At 37.8% G+C, this 19,586-nt stretch overlaps 1 protein-coding gene, 1 non-coding gene and 1 pseudogene across 9 annotated transcripts in view; 2 read left to right on the top strand and 1 right to left on the bottom strand.

Moving 5' to 3' along the window:
• The first annotated feature begins 2,007 nt into the window (after positions 1-2,007).
• LOC120361944 (small nucleolar RNA SNORD29) lies at positions 2,008-2,072 on the top strand. The gene has a single exon (XR_005577970.1). It is a non-coding gene; the product is annotated as a small nucleolar RNA SNORD29 (small nucleolar RNA).
• Positions 2,073-5,802: 3,730 nt separating this feature from the next.
• LOC120361833 (tyrosine-protein kinase Fer-like) lies at positions 5,803-16,877 on the top strand (annotated as a pseudogene).
• THOC2 (THO complex subunit 2) overlaps positions 9,236-19,586 on the bottom strand; it is a 135,549-nt gene continuing 125,198 nt past the window's right edge. For 5 of the 8 annotated variants that reach the window (XM_010341713.3, XM_074391605.1, XM_074391607.1 and 2 more), the window contains one exon: positions 16,790-16,878. The gene's annotated coding sequence lies outside the window, so the exon portion shown is untranslated. Of the gene's footprint in view, positions 10,751-13,727; positions 14,509-16,789; positions 16,879-19,586 lie in introns of those variants that run through there. The other 3 variants (XM_074391603.1, XM_074391606.1, XM_074391604.1) reach the window with 2 other exon arrangements.

Below are 19,586 nucleotides of genomic sequence, written 5' to 3'. Positions count from 1 at the left end.
ATGAGTCACAAAACCTGGCAAATTTCTACTTTTGATCAAGTCCAATTTATCTATTTTTTTCCCTTTTTTGCTAATGCATGTGATGCATTATCTAAGAAACCATTGACAAATCCAAGGTCTGAATTCAAACTGAATACTCTGTGTAACATACTCCTATATTTTCTTCTAAGAGTTTCATAGTTCTGTTACATTTGGGTCTTTGATCCATTTCAAGTTCATTTTTGTATATACAGTGTAAGATCAATGTCCAACTTCATTCCTCTGCATGTAGATATCCAGTTGTCCCAGCACCATTTGTTGAAGAGATCATTCTTTCCTCATTGAATTGTTTTAGCATCCTTGTTGAAATCAAACTGACTATAAACTTGAGGGTTTATTTCTGGATTCTCAATTCTATTCCATTTATCTGTATGTCTATCCATATGCCAGGATCACACTATCTTGATTATTGTTGCAATGTAGACAGTTTTGAAATCAAAAAGCATGAGCTCTCCAACTTTGTTCCTTTTCAACATTATTTCAGCAATTCTGTGCCCCTTGAATTTCCATATGAATCTTAGGATCCACTTATCAATTTCTACAGCGAAGCCAGCAGGGATTCTGACAAGAATTGAGTTAAACCTACAGGTCAATTGGGGAAGTACTGCTACATTAATGCTAGTAAGTCTTCTAATCCATGAATATAGGATATCTATTTATTTAGATCCTGCATAATTTCTTTCAATAATGTTTGGTAGTCTTAAGAATGTTTTGTACTTCTTTTGTTAAATGCATTCCTAAGTACCTTTGAAGCTATCATTAAGACTTGTTTTCATAATTTCAGGTTTGATTTGCTCATTGCTACTGTATATAAATATAATTGATTTTTGTATATTAATCCTTTATCCTCTAACCTTGCTGAAGATCATAATTTCAATAGTTTTTTGTGAACTCCTTAGGATTTTCTATATTAAACATCATGCCATCTGCAAATACAGTTTTGTATCTTCCTTTACAATTTGGATGCCTTTTCATTGTCTTGTCTACTTCCATGGCTAGAACTTCAGTAAAATGTTGGCTGGAATTAGTAAGACTGGACATTCTTATCTTGTTCCTACCCTTAGAGAGAAATTTATTACCTTTACTGTTTGCTCATATCATATGTAAAATGTGGGTTGACTGCAGGCCAACCCAATAAGAGGCCAAGCCAAACCACATAACCAGCTTAAATGTCTGCTTGTGGTATATATCATAACTACTTAGACTCTATTGGCCAAAGCATCTCAGTCAAGCCCAAAATCAGTGAAGTAGGGACCTGTCCTTTTCTCATAAGAGGCATAGCAGGTCACCAGGCAATGAACAGGGACATATAATACTCTTACAGGCAAGATAAGAAATAAGTAACTGTGAACAATACCATCATGAACCCTATTAAATCTATGGGTAATTTCCGCTACCACTAAGAGTAATAGAAAATCAACTAAACAATAAATTCAATTAATAGGTTAAGTGTGGTGGCTCATGCCTGTAATTCCCGCACTTTAGGAGGCCGAAGTAGGTGGATTGCTTGAGACCAGGAGTTCGAGACAAGGCTGGCCATCATGGTGAAACTACATTTTTACTAAAAATCCAAAACTTAGCTGGGTGTGGTGGCACATGCCTGTAATCCCAGCAACTCAGGAGGCTGAGGCAGGAGAATCACTTGAACCCAGGAGGCAGAGGTTGCAGTGAGCCGAAATCCTGCCATTGCATTTCATCCTGAGTGACAAGAGATTCCATCTCGAAAAATAATAAGTAAATAAATTCAATTAATGGTCTTAACAGAAACCACAATGAAACTAGCTATTTTGTGTGTGTGTGTGTGATCAAGACCACTCTTTAGAAATTATCCAAGGGCACAGAGAAGGAAATATAAGAAAACTTATCGAAAACTTGATAATATGCTGGACGTGGTGGCTCGTGCCTACAGTCTCTACACTTTGGGAGGCCAAGGTAGGAGGATTGCTTGAGGTGAAGAGTTTGAGACCATTTCTATGATGAATCAAACTAGCTCACTATGACTGACAATGAAAATACATGAACAGCTGAGAAACTGGAGAATACAGGAGGTGAGGGATTACCATATCTAAGGAATCATTCTCCCACAGTTAAAAAAATTTTTTTGAATTAAAAATTAAAGTAAAAAGAGATTGCGACCAGCCTGAGCAATATAGAAAAATCTTGTCTCTACAAAATATTTTTAAATATATTTTTTAAAACTTGAAAATAAGGAAAAATGCCCAGGTGTGGTGACTCACACCTGTAATCCCAGCACTTTGGGAGGCCAAGGCAGTTCGCCTGAGGTCAGGAGTTTGAGACCAGCCTGGTCAACATGGCAAAACCCTGTCTCTTCTAAAAATACAAAAAATTAGCTGGGCATGGTGGCATGTGCCTGTGGTCCCAGCTACTCAGGGGGCTGAGGCAGGAGAATCTCTTGAACTTGGGAGGTGCAGGCTGCAGTGGGCTGAGATTGCGCCACTGCATTCCAGCCTGGGCAACAGAGCAAAGGCTCTGTCTCAAAAAAAAAAAAAAAAAAGAAAGAAAGAAAGAAAGGAAAAGAAAAGAAGGAAGAATGATGATTGTATGACTTATTATGGCTGTACTTTTTATTTTCCTTTTTTGATGGAAAATATATAGAAATTTATGGAGCACAAGTGTAATTTTGTTACATGCATTGATTGCATAGTGGTGATGTCAGGATGGCGAAACATTTTCTATTAGGCCTATCAGTCACCTCACTCTCTCAAGATTTGTAACTTCAACTAACTATTCATTATTAATTATGGTCCAGGAGATTTTAGTCTTATAAAGCTAGAGGTTAACTCGCAGAAAACTACTAAGGCATTGTTTAGTTTTGGGGTGAAGTTTTGTTTAGAAGATAACCCAAAAAGTTTCAATTTACTGCACAATAAGACATTGGCCAAAATTGAATTTAACTTAGTGATGTTACTTTGGTTTTTTTTTCCCCCAACTGACTACATGAATCCCTGCTTTTCAAATACTCCTTGAATCAGCATTCTTCTGTAGCTGTTGGTTCTTTGATAAACAGGTTAAATGAAACTTTAACAAATGCTAGCAGATGACTTTGCCTGAGATTTGTGTTTTTATAGGCATCATAAAACCCTGAACCCCTCTGCCTCCAACCTCCCACCCCTGTGCTCCCATAGCACCCGGTACTTTTCTTATCAAAGCAGTATTCAAACTTCATAGGAACTGCCTATTAATTTATCTCCCTCCCTTACCAGACTGTGAGCACCTGGACAGAGATCTTTCCTTACTTGATTGTAGATCCCCATGATCAAGTGCAGTGTCTCTCAAATCGTACATGATCAATCAATGTTTGTACAACAAACGTTTGTTCTGTCATTGTTGCAAGGTGATGACCAATAATTAAATGAATAAATGAATCCAGAAAACCTGGTGTCTAGAATTCAGGGGGAATTATCACAATAGACATAATAGTTAAGGGAAAAAAATTTAGTTGGTGTTCACTTTTAGGAAAGCCAATATATGAAATTCAAATTTAGGATACAAGAGTACACATTCATTTTCCTCAAGCTTCTTTCATGAAATAATTCACTGGAGTTATATCCCCTTGTGTTTAAGTACCTCTTATTAACTAGCTGACTGGGTTAGCTTTAGAATCTGCTGACAAATGACGATCAGAAGTGGAAGTGTGAGTCAACAAGAAAACTATTTGATTTGTGCGTGTGCACCCAAGAAAGCTTTCCAGGCACATGTTTATTGTGTAAAGTGAACCAGGAGTATTCACGTAGTGAAGTAGTTTTACTTACAGGGTAAAGCTATTTGACATCTAAATGTCATGGATAAAAAAAGACAGGGAGGGGAGAATAAATGCTGTTTCTATGCTTCATTGTAGCACCTAAAAGAATGCTTGCTATCTTGCCTCACTTTCAGCTTGTCCAGGCCCACTCTCCTCATTTAAAACAAAGTGTTCTCCCATCCTACCTCAAAAGAGGACATACTGTTAATATTTAACTAGGCTATATGAATCAGAATTTTAACAAAACATCATTTGCCACTTTCATTTTAGCATAGGTCTCGCTTAAGCCACTGCACATGTTCTCCAAATATGGTGGATAAATGGAAGCTGCATTAACTGAACTAGGGTTTAAAAGTGTCTTAAGAAAGCTTTCTGACTACATATAAAAGCAAATGACTTATTTCGTACCTCACTGACTGTAATGCCTCACAACGGCAGAAAGTCCATGTTGGACATTTATTTGTTAGTTTGACAAAGAATTAAGACTGTATTTAGGCCAATAGGCAAAGTCAGAATTCCCCCTGGACATATCCTGCAGGGAGCAATGTGATGTGGCCCTTGAAATATTCCTAATGACCATCTTTTAATATACTGATTCTAAAATGATTGGGAGAAGGATTACATGAAAGGTCCCTCTGGCTGATGTCTTCTATTACATGAAATGTTCCTTTTCCAAAGGTTAAGATATCCTTGTTTCTAGGACACTTGACATCAACATTTCATATCTGCCAACAGAACTGAAGGGTCAGGGACCCTGGGAAAATTTGTCATGTGAAAGGAATGAGTGTTAAAGAGAAAATGTATTTGAAATCCTCCCACCTCTGCCTCCTGAGTAGCTGGGACTACAGGCATGTGTCCACCATGTCCAGCTATTTTTTTTTTAATTTTTTGTAGAAACGGGGTCTTGCTATGTTACCCAGGCTGGTTTTGAACTCCTAGGCTCAAGGGATCCTTCCATCTCAGCCTCCCAAAGTGCTGGGATTAAGGCGTGAGTTACTGCATGCAGCCTAACTCCAATGTTCTTAAAAGTTGCTCTAAGCTGACATCCTTCCCAAAATAAGGACCTCTACCACCAAAACAGAAGAGTATTTCCTTCAGCCAACACATCTTCTGTCAAAAATAATTACACCAACTTTGAAAAGAAAAAAAAAATCTCTGCTACTTGTCCGGAGTTATAGAAAAGGACTGACACTCATTTCTGATACAGAGACCAACCTGCAAATCCATTTACTCAGGCTCCCTAGTGAGGAAAGCATGTCTGATTAGCTTAATAACCACTTCCAATTTATCAATGAGCTGTATTCTAAAATTTATTTGTAAGTGAGTTGTTTGAATAGAAAATATATATTTCCATAAAAACAAAGGGTGGTTAGAGTTTTTTAGACCAGCTCCCAAAAGCCTATGACCTCAACCATGAGACCACTAGTACTAACTAGCCTGCATTCTGGATCCTAAGAGCAATAGGCTGCAGTACAAGAGAGAAGAGTAAAAAGATCTTTCACTTCCTTTCACAGAGCAATTTAGAAAGAAATTTCCCAAAAGGCCAGGCTGAGGTGTGGCACCCTCTGTTCTGCTAATATTCCTCTCCCAATGTCTTTAATCTCTGTCAAACCCCTCAAGGCTACCAGAACCTTGAATGTGTGTTGGGGAAGAGGAATACGGTAGGCTGAGCAGCAGGTATAGGGACTCAGCTATGATGGATTGTGCATAAGACATGGACACCAACTCTAGATAAACTGAGATACAGAACAAGGGGTCTGTTTATGGAACTTGGTTACACAGGTAGAGTTAGCCATAAGAGGCAGGAGAACCATCCTACCACCAAAATCTGCACCCAAAGTTGAAGCTGAACCAGTAGCGAGGCTAATGCTGAGCTGCCGAAACACTTGTGTAGTATTTTTCATACTCCTCCAGCCCAGGGACAGGATTGAGTCCATGGACTAATTTTGGTGCTCAATTTAGAGAAGGTTAATGGTCCAGGTGAAATGAACTAAAGATTCATGACGGTAATGAGTCAAGCAGGTAATAAAGATGTGTATCTGATCAAAAAGATTTCTATTCATTTGGAGAAAATGACAAATTGGTCATTCTTTCAAAAAATATTTATTGATTACCTACAATATGCCATGTACTACGTTAGAGGCTGGCATTACACAGTCTCTGCTCTCATGGAGCTTGTATTCTAGATCAATGTGGAAGAGTTCAGAGGGACCAAACAAATCCTCAATGAAGAGGAAAAAGAGGGAAAAACACAACCGCTCCGAAGGCACTACTGCTTAGACTTCCAAACAAGCCACCCCATGTTTTGGAGGTAATTGTAAAGTATGACCTAGTCAACTATTCAGGAGTTGAACAGTTAAATATCATTTGGGACATATTTCACCTACACTGAAACTAAAGTAAACCAAGCAAATACAAAACCCAGAGGTTTAACTTCACAAATAAGACCAAGATAAAACCAACTGGGCTAGGTCCTTTCTGGCAACTTTCCCACCTCTCCTTTCACCTTCAGGGAATGATCTGGCTACTCACTGTGGCTCCCTTCCCAGGATCAGGCTTTATCCTTTTCACTGACTTTTGCCTATGTACATTTACCTGCCCAACCTCCCAGAGCTTTCCTAGGAATAGGAAATAGGAGCACGATGGGCTATCATCAGAAATCATCTATATTTCAGTAGTAGTGTGAAAAATGATTGCCCCCTCCCATAATACCTTACCTTAACGAATATGGAAATCTCCAGAGGTTTCTGTAAAGTGTTTATGAGAATTTCACATACCACAGCAAGGTAGTAGATGTTTTAGAGCTAAGGCCTTTCGAGGCCCACTCAAACCACACTTGTACAACAACCTGCACCTCACGTGTGTACATAACCAGGACTAGAACCCATAACCTTTGAATAATTCATATCCCAATGAGTTCTCCATCCCCTAATTTTTAAAAACTAACATTTCTCAGGCTCTACATAAAAATATGTGTCAGGCCCCATGTAAACACTTTTTATAAATGTCATTTAATCCTCAGGACAATCTTATGAAACGGTTATTAGCCTCATTTTATAAATGAGAAAACTGAGGCACAATCCGTTTAAAAGGCACAATCCATAATGCAGGAAAAGAAAAAAAAAAGAGAAGATGAGACAAACAGAAAATATCAGAATGTCAAATGCAAACACAACCATATCGATAATTACGTTAAATGTATGGTATAAACACCCAAAGTAAAGGCAGAGATTGTCAAATTGGATTAAAAAGCAAGAAACTCATTTTCAATATAAAGAGAAGGAAATATACTAACCAAATACAAGAAAAAGAAAGTAGGAAAGGTTATATTAATATCAAAGTAGATTTTAGAATAAGGAATATTACCAGTTCATTTTGATAAAGGGGTCAATTCACCAAGAGTATATCATCTTAAATGTGTATGTACTTAATAACAAAGTTTCAAAATACATGAAGCAAAAAAAAATGACAAAAGCAAAAGAAGAAATAAGACAAATCCACAATCATATTTGCAGATTTCAACAAGTTTTACAGTAATTGACAGACCAAGCAGAAAATAAATTAGCAAGAATACAGAAGACTTGGAATACCACCAACCAAAATGACCTAATTGGCATTTATAGAATACTACATCTAACAATAACAAAATGCACATTCTTTTCAAGTGCATGTGGAATATTCACCATGGAAGGCCTGCTACTAGACCATAAAACAAGTCACAGTAAATTTAAGAGGATTTAAATAATTCACAGTATGTTATTTGACCACACAAAACTAAATTCAATAATAACAGAAAGGTATCTGGAAAATCTGCAAATACGTGGAATTCAAGCAACACACATGGGTCAAAGAAAAAATAAAAAGAGAGGCCGGGCACAGTGGCTCAAGCCTGTAATCCCAGAACTTTGGGAGGCCGAGGCGGGTGGATCACAAGGTCAAGAGATCGAGACAATCCTGGTCAACATGGTGAAACCCCGTCTCTACTAAAAATACAAAAAATTAGCTGGGCATGGTGGCGCGTGCCTGTAATCCCAGCTACTCAGGAGGCTGAGGCAGGAGAATTGCTTGAACCCAAGAGGCAGAGGTTGCGGTGAGCCGAGATCGTGCCATTGCACTCCAGCCTGGGTCACAAGAGTGAAACTCCGTCTAAAAAAAAAACAAAACAAAAAAAAAGAGAGAGAGAGAAATTGGAAAACATTTTGAGCTGAATGAAAATGTTAATGCCACACATCAAATTTGTGGGAACAAGTTGGAATAATGATTAGAGGGAAATTTATAGCATTAAATTATTAAGCATTTATACATATCCCTCCCCATCATGAGTTTATTTTGTAAGGAAAAACAAGGAATGAAGGACAAAATCCAGTCCTGAGCACAAGTCCAATAATATAAAAGTGAACTGCTACAAATAAAAGTTAAAGGAGAACGTATAAGTGGTATCAAAAGACGTTCTGAACTTCAAACTGCTTATTTCAGTAGCAGACGCTAGTCTAACAAGAGGTGAGATCAAGGAAGTCCGGTGAAGGAAGGTTGGAAAAGTCAGGGGGTCTGTGAACAAGAGTAGCATAGGCTGGCAAAGCTGATAAACTCTGATAATAGAGTTGATAAACTCTGATAAACTCTGATAATCAAGAGCTATTGCTCTTGATTTTAAAATACTCCTTTCTAGGCACAGGTTGTCTCTGAACCTAATATACTTATCACCTTCAGAAAGAGTGGATTACCTGAGGTCAGGAGTTTGAGACCAGCCCGATCAACATGGTGAAACCCTGTCTCTACTGAAAAATATAAAAATTAGCCGGGCATGGTGGCAGGTACCTCTAAACCCAGTTACTTGGGAGGCTGAGGCAGGAGAATCACGTAAACCCGGGAGGCGGAGGTTGCAGTGAGCCAAGATCGCATCATTGTACTCCAGCCTGGGTGACAGAAAGGAAAGAGGAAAGGAGAGAGGAGAGGGAGGGAGGGACACCTCTGAGTTCTGTCCAGAATTAAGAACACAGATGCAGGGATTGTGTGCTGGTTTAACTCTGCAATTCCCAAATGTTATCCCTACATCGGTATCACCTGAGGAACTGTTTGTAAGAAAATCTGATTCAATATACTTGACCTGGGGACCTCCAAAAGTTTCTCAATTCATTCTAATGATTCTCAGTTTGGAAAGTACTGGTATAAATATTAGCACTAAAAACAACCACTACTAGTTATTGAGTACCTGCCAGGTACTAGGTCCTGTTTTAGGTGCTTTACATGTATTGTTCGATTTAATTCATTAGCAGAAGGGCATTGTGAAGACCAAGTGAGAAAGTGTAAGAAGTTTCAGTGGAATTCATCCCCACTTAGAGAAATAGAAATGGACAAGGAAAGACATCTTGACATAGAGACAACAACTTTTTAATTACCTGTAAAGATATGAAAAAATGTGATTAACATTGATTAAAGCAATAAAAAGACTGATGAGATAAGGGTTTTTTTAAGACCAAAAAAAGGGGGAAAATATTGAGGCAGCATAGAACAGTACTCAAAGAGGTAGAGAGCATGTCTCTCAAATCTGTTCTATTCCTGGGGTAGTATAACAAATTGGCTTCAAAAATTCTGCATATCAGAATTGTTCAGAATTCCAAGTTCAACATTCACTCTCTGCCAGCGCCAACTCAGTTAAATGGGACCCCAAAAGACCTATACCCTCTAGGTCTAAGTAGAAATCAACTGGCTTCCTTAAAGTCCAAAACCTTTATAAAATTTTCCTAGACGAACCTGTTGCAGACAAAAACTTCTCAAATCACACGTAGTCTGAGGTAATTCTTACGTAAGTATTCACCAACCTCTTAAAATGTACCTGGTGCCAGATGCACATGGTATGGATACCTTACTTGTTTTACATATTTTTTCTTGCCTAGCACGTTTGTCTTATTGATGTCTTGAATCAATTATTCCAGAAAGCAGAAAAGATGCTGCATAATAGTGCCTAGCAATGGCATATCCAATTACAATTCATAAATGCTCTTTGACAATGATACATGTAATAGGAGGTAAGTACTATTACACACCACATGAAATTAGGATCAAGAAAGCCTTGAACAAAGTACAGTATCATTCTGGTTAAAATATAAGAAAATTTTGTGAGGACAGAGGTAATAATAGCTCTCTATTGGTCTGACACTCGAGCCCAAGGGCATCTAGCTCTCATCTAACAAAAATCAGAGGTCAGACCAAGCTAGAGATTAAGTGTCAGGTCATTTTCTAGCTCCTATCCCTGAAATGAAGGCTATTTCTTATTTGCAATTATGTATTTCTCAGGCTTAAGTGCCCTGTGCCCAACCAGAATAATCTCTGTTCCCTCTCCTTCCTCTATTAAGCACATCCACTTAGCAACACATCAAAGGAATTAAGCTTTTTAAGCCTGATCCATTTAGAAGTGGCCATTACAGCTTAAAACAGTACCTACCAATCAGGAACAAAAACAGACTTTTTTACATTAAGGTTTATTTTCTCAGATTGCCACACTTCCTTTAAACACTACTTCCAATATCCTTCCTCTTGTTGTTCTTATCAGGTCTACTGTTGTCTATAAATAGAAGAAAATCTGTGTTCAATTAGCTTGAATTACCATCTTTTAAGCAGCTCCTTTTTCTATTCTCAACTCTGGACCTAATTACATCTCCTTGGCCCTGACAATGTCTCTAGAAATGCTACCTCAATGTTTAAAACTTAAACATTTACAAGGTGGGCAGACCATCTGAGGTCAGGAGTTCTAGACCCGCCTGGTCAACATAGTGAAACCCCATGTCTACTGAAAACACAAAAAATTACCCAGGCCTGGTGGCATGTGCCTGTAATCCCAGCTATTCGGGAGGCTGAGACAAGAGAATTGCTTGAGCCCGGGAGGTGGAGACTGCTGTGAGCCAAGATCACGCACCACTGCACTCCAGCCTGGGCGACAGTGAAACCCTGTTTCAAAAAAAAAAAAATTAAACATTTAAACCATAAACTCATATAAGTAATGAGATAGAATATTAAGCAGCTACAGTATTACAAGCTTCATTCTACCTAAGAGGCAGCCTTAGATATCACCATCCATAAAAAGGAAACGAAGGGCAGGCAAAGCTTTTACACTGAAGAGGTCTTGTTCACATTACTTGTATCATGGGAACCAAATAACAGTCACATGAGTTTCCTAATCTTTACAAACATACTTATAAAAAATGGCTATAATAAATCTTAGTTTACAAACCCTGTCGTCCCAAATATTTTAAAACGTTTTCCTGGACTCAAATAGATATCTGCATGTGTAGACCGCATGTTCCAGTGTCATTGTAAAAAATATCCTTACTAGAATGAACTAAGGCGTTCGCCATCAGGTAATACTCAAGACCTTTCACAAGATATATTCCTTTGTTTTATCCACTGGAAAGACCTGATTGCCTTGTGATTGCAGTTTTTTTCAGGCCTCGGTGTCAGTAAACATTCTTCTCCATGGCAACTAGCTTTACATTTAATGGACACTAATTCCTATAACTAATCACATTACCTTCTCTTTGTTGCCTGCCAGTTTCTCCATGGCCCACTTGTACACGACATTTTGGGGTATTGGCTTCATTTAGGTTATTAATTTCATCCAGAAACAAATTTTTTTTCATTTAAAGATACTGTACTGTTTTCTCATAAATCCTTTTTAGATTATAGTGGTGTAGAAATAAATCAACTACATAATTGTCAAAAAAAAAAAAAAAAAAACCGCTACTAGGATGTCTGCCCATCCTTGGCTAAAGTACCTCCTCACAAGAGAAAATGGCCCTATACCACGGACCAGTTACTTTCCAACAAATTGCAAATCACTTGTAGATCACTTGCCAAGGCAAAGAAGGTTGCTCTAACTTTAGCCCCTACCATTTAATCCAAGGTAGACAGACCATTGTCTTCCACCTTCTCACCAGCCCCCAAAAGATTCAGAGTTAGTTATAAAGGTCTCAGACATCTTTGGAGCAGGACCTAGAAAAACAAACTTATCACCTTAGGCCTATTTTCCTGAGAACCTGGCAAAAACCATAGACTCAGAAAAGTGTGCATTTAACACAAACGTGTATCCAATTTCTGGGATTCTGGAAGGCCCATACATACCCACCAAGCTCATCCATGAGACTTTAGTCAAGAACTCCTTTCTAGAAAATGGCAAGCTGAGATGCCACCCACAAGAACGAGAGCGAGAGCGAGAGAGAGAGAGAGAGAGAGAGAGAGCAAGAGAGAGAGAGAGAAAGGAGGGAGGGAGGGAGGGAGGGAGGGAGGGAGGGAGGGAAGGAGGAAGGGAGAGAGAGAGATCCTGAATATTACTTTACTTTCATGTAAAGACGGGTTGGGAATCACAGACACATTATTGGGTAATAAAATATCTGTACTGTGATAACTGCCTCAAAATGTCCTGCTTCACTCATCTTCACTCCATAGTCACTGTGTAATCAGTAGTAAATTCGGCCTCACCCTAGTGTCCTTATTCAGGTTTATTCTTCCTCAGAGGACCTCCCTCCAAGTAACGTTGTTTGTTGTCTGTCTCAACTGACTAGAATGGAAGTTCCATGAGGGCAGGGGTTTGTTTTTGCTCATGGCTGTATACCTCTAATGCGTAAGAGGCACTCAAACATGTCAATAGGTTTTTGGGAAACAGGTGGTGTTTGGTTACTTATTTAGTGATGATTTCTGAGATTTCAGTGCACCCATCACCCAAGCAGTGAGCACTGTACCCAATGTGTAGTAGTCTTTTATCCCTCACCCCTCCCACCCTCAAATATTTTTTAATGAATACCCTATAGAACTCTCTTACTCTTCATAGAAAGGATTGGCAAACTATAGCCCACAGGCCAAATCTAGGCTTCCACCTGTTATTGTAAATAAACTTTTAATGAACTCAGCCATGCTTATTCACTTACATATTATTTATAACTGCATCCAGACTACAATGGCAGAGTTTAGTAGTTGCAATGCGAACCACATGGCCTGCAAGGCCACAAATATTTATTATCTGGCCCTTTACAAAAAGAGTTTGCTGGACCCCCATAGCATTCATTTGGTCCTTATTTCCAAACTAGATTGGAAGCACTTTTGGGACAGGTCTTATACTTCTTTGAACCTAGAACACAGTAGATAGCTAAAATAGCTAGCACTATACAAATACAGATTTCCTACTTTCAACATAAATTATCTTTACACGGTTAATCCAAAGATAGTATTTTCCATAATCAATGCATTTCTAGCAAGGCCAGAACTGATTACCCGTGTTCAGTGATTTGGGGCAACAGGGAGAAGGCATATTGATGCTATCTTATTAGCAGTAAAGTTTGTAGTTCAAAATCAATCATGTAACCTTTAAAATATGAATGCATATGTAACAACTGGAAAGTTCTTCCTGGTATCTTTGAGACAAATTATTTGAGGTAAGCCATAGTTATTTTCTCAAAGTCAAAAATCCCTCTAACAAACATCTCTTTTTATGCCAGGCACATTATAAGCACCCAACAGTGACTGAATAGATCACTCTCCCATAAATATTCTGCTCACCGATTTTTGCAAATTACAATTACCTGAAAAGAAACATCAAGATTTATACCCTTTTGCCAGTTCATTTAAAATATATTTGACATTTCTCAATTCTTTAAAAACTGTATCCTTTTTGTCATTCTCTGAAAATTTTAATTTGCATAGGTATCATTTCCAAGTAACTGAAGACTAAATGGACAAATCCAGGCACGGTATCAGTCCACTGTTCACTCCAACTACAGAGGTAATCAAATAGGATATTTTCCTGTTATTGGTTAATATGTCATTAGAAAATAACGTAGCCCGCGGACTAGGAACTGAGAAAGGCTAGAAACCTTAATGAATTATCTTTGCCAAAATCAGTTATTTTGAATAAGCAACAATATACACAAGAATATACAATCATTTGAGAAAACTATTGTTTATTTAGAAAAAAGGTTACACTGGTAGAATTCAGTAGATAAAAAAATTCTCTTTTAAAAATGTCACTGTGAAACTTTGCCAGACCAAAGTTCAGCAATACAAAGCTCCTATAGCTGTAGAATTAAAACAATTATCTTTTGATCCCCCCGCCCCAAGATTTGTCTAACATAATTACAAGAAAAAATGGCAAGGGACAAGTGAGTGCTGGTACCTTTTTCTTTTTTAAACAGGTTTTAATGTTGTACATGTACTATATAAAATGATTCCTAAGCATTTCATAAGACAATGCTCCCACTGTTTTTAGTGACTAAAGAATAAGCCAAATAATAAATTAAAACTGAGTTTTTAAATGAGGTCAAAATGGTTCAATAATTGTTTATTTTCAGTTTCAAACAATAAAGTGGAAGCATTTCAGAATGGAAATAAAAGCTGAACCCAGGCAGTATTTAGTTCATCTAAGGTAAAACTCTGTACACAGGTAACCTTATTTGTTTGTTGGAAACTGTATGCAGCACATTGTGCTAAAAATATGGAACAATTAACACTTTCAGCCATTACTGAAAATAAACATGTAGAAACTGAACAACAGGTGAAAATACAGAAATGCACAACTTAATTTTAAGTTTTCCACATGGAGCAATAAAGCAGATAACTGAATAATTTAAGGAGATGCAAATGGCCCTCTTCATTCTTAATTCTTGGCAATTTACTCAGGAAAATAAATTTCTGGTCACAGCTGAACACTCCAATCTCACCTGAAAGAAACAAAGTGATTATATTGATAGAGAAGAAAGAAGGAAGGAAAGGAGGGAGTAGGGGAGAGAGGGTTGGTCAAAGGAGGTAGTAGAAAAGGAAGGGAGAAGGAAGGAGGGAAGGACAATGAAAGGAGGAGGGAGGGAGGGGATAAAAAAGGAAGAAAGGGAGAAGGAAGGAAGAGGAAAAGGTAAGGAGGAGGAACATTTAATAAAGAAAGAAAAGTTAATGGGTTGCATCAGTAACAAAGACTTGAGTCCCCAGTAAAGGAGAAAATATTTGTGTTTCTCATTGTCCATTCTTAGAAACAATTAAAGATAAGCACACTAATGATGACTTAAAAAAAATTGAACACTGTGTGCATGTTGGAGAAGTGGGGGTAGGGAGAAAAAAATGGAACAACAAGTAAAACATTCCACAGAGGCAAGCAATAGCTTATCAAAAGTAAACAGAAAATACAGCAAAGAAAAGTACCTATTTTACATGATCAACAAAAAAAGAAAAATGACATCACATTTTTCACAAGGACACAATTTTAATAGTAACTTATATTAAGATGCAATGTCTGCTAAATTATAAAAATTGCTTTAAAAATATATTGACTCAATTATAATCATTTCCTTTCCTTTATGTATTGACATTTTTCAAATATTTCATATTGAAATAACTTCAAAACATGATTATTACAACATGTGGCAAATATCTTCACATCTGCCTTCAAATTTTAAACTAATGCTTAATGCATTAAACTTTATTGATGAAAATACTACATTCACATATTTCTTAAAACCAGGGCTAGAAGGGTCCTTAGAAAATCATCACACATGAAATGCTGACAAATAATTTACATATCATTTCTACACAGCATTCTGTTCACACCATGTATAATCTTGACATTATCAGTAACTGTGGATACATGATGAACTTAACAATAATTAAAAGCCATTGTTCCTGTCCATTAATTGATGAATGGATAAATAAAAAGTGATAAACATTCATACAATGAAACATCATTTAGCAATAAAAAGGAATGGAGTACTGATACATGCTATGACATGGATGAACCTTGAGAACATGATGCTAAGTGAAAGCCAAACACAAAGGCCACAGATTATTGCATGATTCCATTTAAATGAAGTGGCCAAAACAGGCAAAATCATAACGACAGAAAGCACATTATTGATTTCCAGGGGCTGGGGTAAGGAAGAATTGGGAGTGACTGCTCATAGGCATAGAGTTTCTTTTTAGGGTAATAGAAACGTTCTGGATACAGACAGCAGTGATCCTTGCACAACACAGTGGATATACTAAAAACCACTGAATAGTACACTTTAAAATGGCAAATCTGAGGCCAGGTGCAGTGGCTCACACCTGTAATCCCAGCACTTTGGGAGGCTGAGGCAGGTGGATTATGAGGCCAGGAGATCGAGACCATCCTGGCCAACATGGTGAAACCCCATCTCTATTAAAAATACAAAAATTAGCCAGGTGTGGTGGTGCAAGCCTGTAATCCCATCTACTTAGGAGGTTGAGACAGGAGAATTGCTTGAACCCAAGAGGCGGAGGCTGCAGTGAGCCAAGATCACGCCACTGCACTCCAGCCTTGGCGACAAGAACAAGACTGTTTCAAAAAAACAAAAAAAGGCAAATTTGATGTTACATGAAATTCATCTATATTGTTTAAATTACAAAAAAAAAAGTCAATGTTCCAATTAAGAGCATCATTATCACAGTATGGCCATAACTAGGAGAATAAGAAATGGGTTCTCAATCATGAAGATGTCACATTAGAAGAATTAATTGGCAAGGGAAATTTTGGTGACACATTTAAGGGAACATTAAAGGGAAAATTGCTGTTGCTGTTAAAACATGTAAAGAACATCCTTCCCAGGAAGTGAAATTAAAATGTTTACTAGAAGCCAAAATCCTCAAGCAATATTATCCTCCCAATATTGTCAACTGTATAGGAGTTCGCACACAAAGACGGCCTATCTACATAATTTAAGGAACTGGTTCCAGGAGGCGATTTCCTCTCCTTTCTGAGAAAGAAGAATGAACTAAAATTCAGTTAGTGAAATTTTCATTAGATGCTGCTTCTGGATGATGTATCTCAAGTAGAAATTGTACACACAGGGACCTTGCTGCAAGAAACTGCCTGGAGGTGAAAATAATGTTCTGAAAATCAGTGACTTTGGAATGTCTCGTCAAGAGGATGGTGGTGTGTATTCATCTTCTGACTTAAAGCAGATTCCCATTAAATGGACAGCACCAGAAGCTCTTAATTATGGGAGATATCGTTCTGAGAGTGACGCACGGAGCTTTGGCATCCTCCTCTGGGAGACTTTCAGCTTAGGGGGGGGTCTGTCCATAGCCTGGAATGACAAATCAGCAAGCTCAAGAGCAAGTGTAAAGAAGATACTGGATGTCAATCTCTTGGCAGTGTCCAGAGAGTATTTTAATAAAATAATGCTGAGGTGTTAGGATTACAAACTTGAAAACCGGCCCCAAATTTACTGAACTTCAGAAAGAGTTAGCTGCCATCAAGAGGAAAGTTGCACAGTGATGAAACAGTGCCAAACTCAGCCTTCAGGACCCTATTTTCAGCAGAGCAGTATTTTTCTTCTCATTAACATATATACCACATTACCTGCAACATTCTCAAGTGTTTTATTAGCTATTTTTAAAAAATATGTGCTGCTTTAACCATTGTAAGAAAGTATAAGTTCTAAATATAAAGGATCACACAGATCTATCTTTTTCACATCTAGGACTTTTGCTGTTTCTCAGAAACTTTCTAGTCCAGGCTTAGTTCACAGTCTGCTGTCCTCCATCACAGATACCTGTTGGTGCTATAAGCTGTACTGGTAATACCACATTTGTAGGACACATCACAGCAGAAAACAAGATAGCCTTCCTACTCTGCAGAGACAAGATTATATTTGTGAACATCGTTTTATACTGGTAATTATTTGGACCTTCTAAATTTGTCTTTTTCTTTTTTTTTTTTTTTTTTTTTTTTTTTCCGGCCAGAGATTGGCCAAAAATGATAGTAAGACTATCATTTCCCTGTGTTTCACCATGCCGTCCTATGCACAAAAATCCTCAAAGAGTTGAGGCAGCTGATTTTAACTGATATTATAGAGAGCTGTGACAGCAAGAATCAAGTTTGAAAAGAAAGGTGGTCTAGAGAAAAAGAACAGCTAGGGTGGTGATCAAAGTAGAGAAGAAAAGGCAAATATAAAATCAGTCTTATCAGAGGTATGCCTTTATAAAACACATACACACTTTTTAATTTTATGATCAAATTCACCAAAAAGGTCCTAAGAAATGTTTCAGTAGTTTACATAGATTCTTCATAAAAGAGCCCTTTTGATGGTAACCAAACAACTTTTAAACAAATATTTATAAGGAAGAAAGAAGTTATGAAGAGATAGACACAGGGACAGCCATCCTAAATCCACTTTACTCCTTCATTTACCCTTATACTGCAACCTAGGAATTCTTATAGCAAACACAGTTCTTAAGATGTTCCATGTAGATAAAATGTAACACAGAGTTAAAACGTGGATCCTGTTGAGCTGAATCCTAACTGCACCCAAGGATGCTTCTCAGGATAATTACATGTGTAGGGGAAAGACACACTCAGGGCAAATATAAGCCTTTTATAAGTGCTCATGCCTATGTTAAGATTTTTAAAAACACTATATAAATGAATATTTGCTCTACATTAAGTGGAAGAGCAAGGAAATAGAAAATTTCTCCTGCCCTCTTCAACTGTTTGGTGCCTATGAGTATCAGTGCACAAAACCTATACTCAGTACTTTTTTAAAAGTATAAAAGACGCTACTGAAGAGAAAAATGATTTTGTGTCTGTCATTTCAAGCTCCTAACAAGAGTCTAGTATACATTTAATGGTTATGACACACAGACCAAAACGAAAGCATATTAAATCTGCCCTCAAAATACATGCCACAGGATATAAAGCAAGCTCTTTTAATCAGTATGGGTTTCCCTTTATAAAATGGTGTGTTTGGTGGCAAAAAAGTCAATACAGAGATATTAAATGTTTCTCTGAAATCAGTGTGAACATTGATGAGTTCCGTATTCCTCACCCTATCCCAATACCTATCATCAACAAATAGGAATAAGCCTCAAAATGGCAATGCATTCCTAAAATAAGAAATCTTCAGGAGCTTAGGAGGTCAAGTATGAACTGAAGGGGGAAAAAAAAAGGCTTAGAGCTGGAATTATAAAATCAATTGTCGAAAGAGGCCAAGAATGTAATGAAAACAAAGGAAATGAGTTGAGTGGGGACTGACTGAGGTGAACTGTTTAAAAAAAGACCCTTGCTCTATTCTAAAGGGGGGCAGCGCCTAGACAAATCTAGCTGAAATCAGGACACGATGTTACCAGACGTTCCAATCCTTCAAGAGAAACTGAAATTTGGATTTTTGTCAATTCTGATTTTTAAAAGAAACAGATTTTTAAAAATTTTAAACATTGTGTGAGGTTAAGAAAGTGCATTTGGCTGGCCGTGGTAGCTCACATCTGTAATCCCACCACTTTGAGAGGCAGAGGCCAGAGGATTACTTGAGCCCATGAGTTCAATACCAGCCTGAGCAATATAGTGAGATCTCATCTCTACAAAAAATAAAAATAAAAGAGGTCGGCGCAGTGGCTCACACCTATAATTCCAGCATTTTTGGAGGCCAAGGAGGGCGGTTCACCGGAGGTCAGGAGTTTGAGACCAGCCTGGCCAACATGGCAAAACCCCATCATCTCTACTGAAAGTACAAAAAAATTAGCCAGGCATGGTGGCACATGCCTGTAATCCCAGCTATTTGAGAGGCTGAGGCATGAGAATTGCTTAAACCTGGGAAGCAGAGGTTGCAGTGAGCCAGATCACACCACTGCACTCCAGCCTGGGCAACAGAGCGAGACTCTGTCTGAAAAATAAAATAAGAAAGAACATTTAACAAGCCAAACATTCTGCCCAAGGGCTGACAATTTGCAACCTTGGATTTAGAGGATAAAAATTAAGTTAAACATGTGAGACTGGAAGGAATGGATCTGCAAAATA

Source organism: Saimiri boliviensis, chromosome X, assembly GCF_048565385.1.
Source record: "Saimiri boliviensis isolate mSaiBol1 chromosome X, mSaiBol1.pri, whole genome shotgun sequence".
In the NCBI taxonomy this organism is placed as follows: domain Eukaryota; kingdom Metazoa; phylum Chordata; class Mammalia; order Primates; family Cebidae; genus Saimiri; species Saimiri boliviensis.
This window is presented reverse-complemented; position numbering and strand designations above follow the sequence as displayed.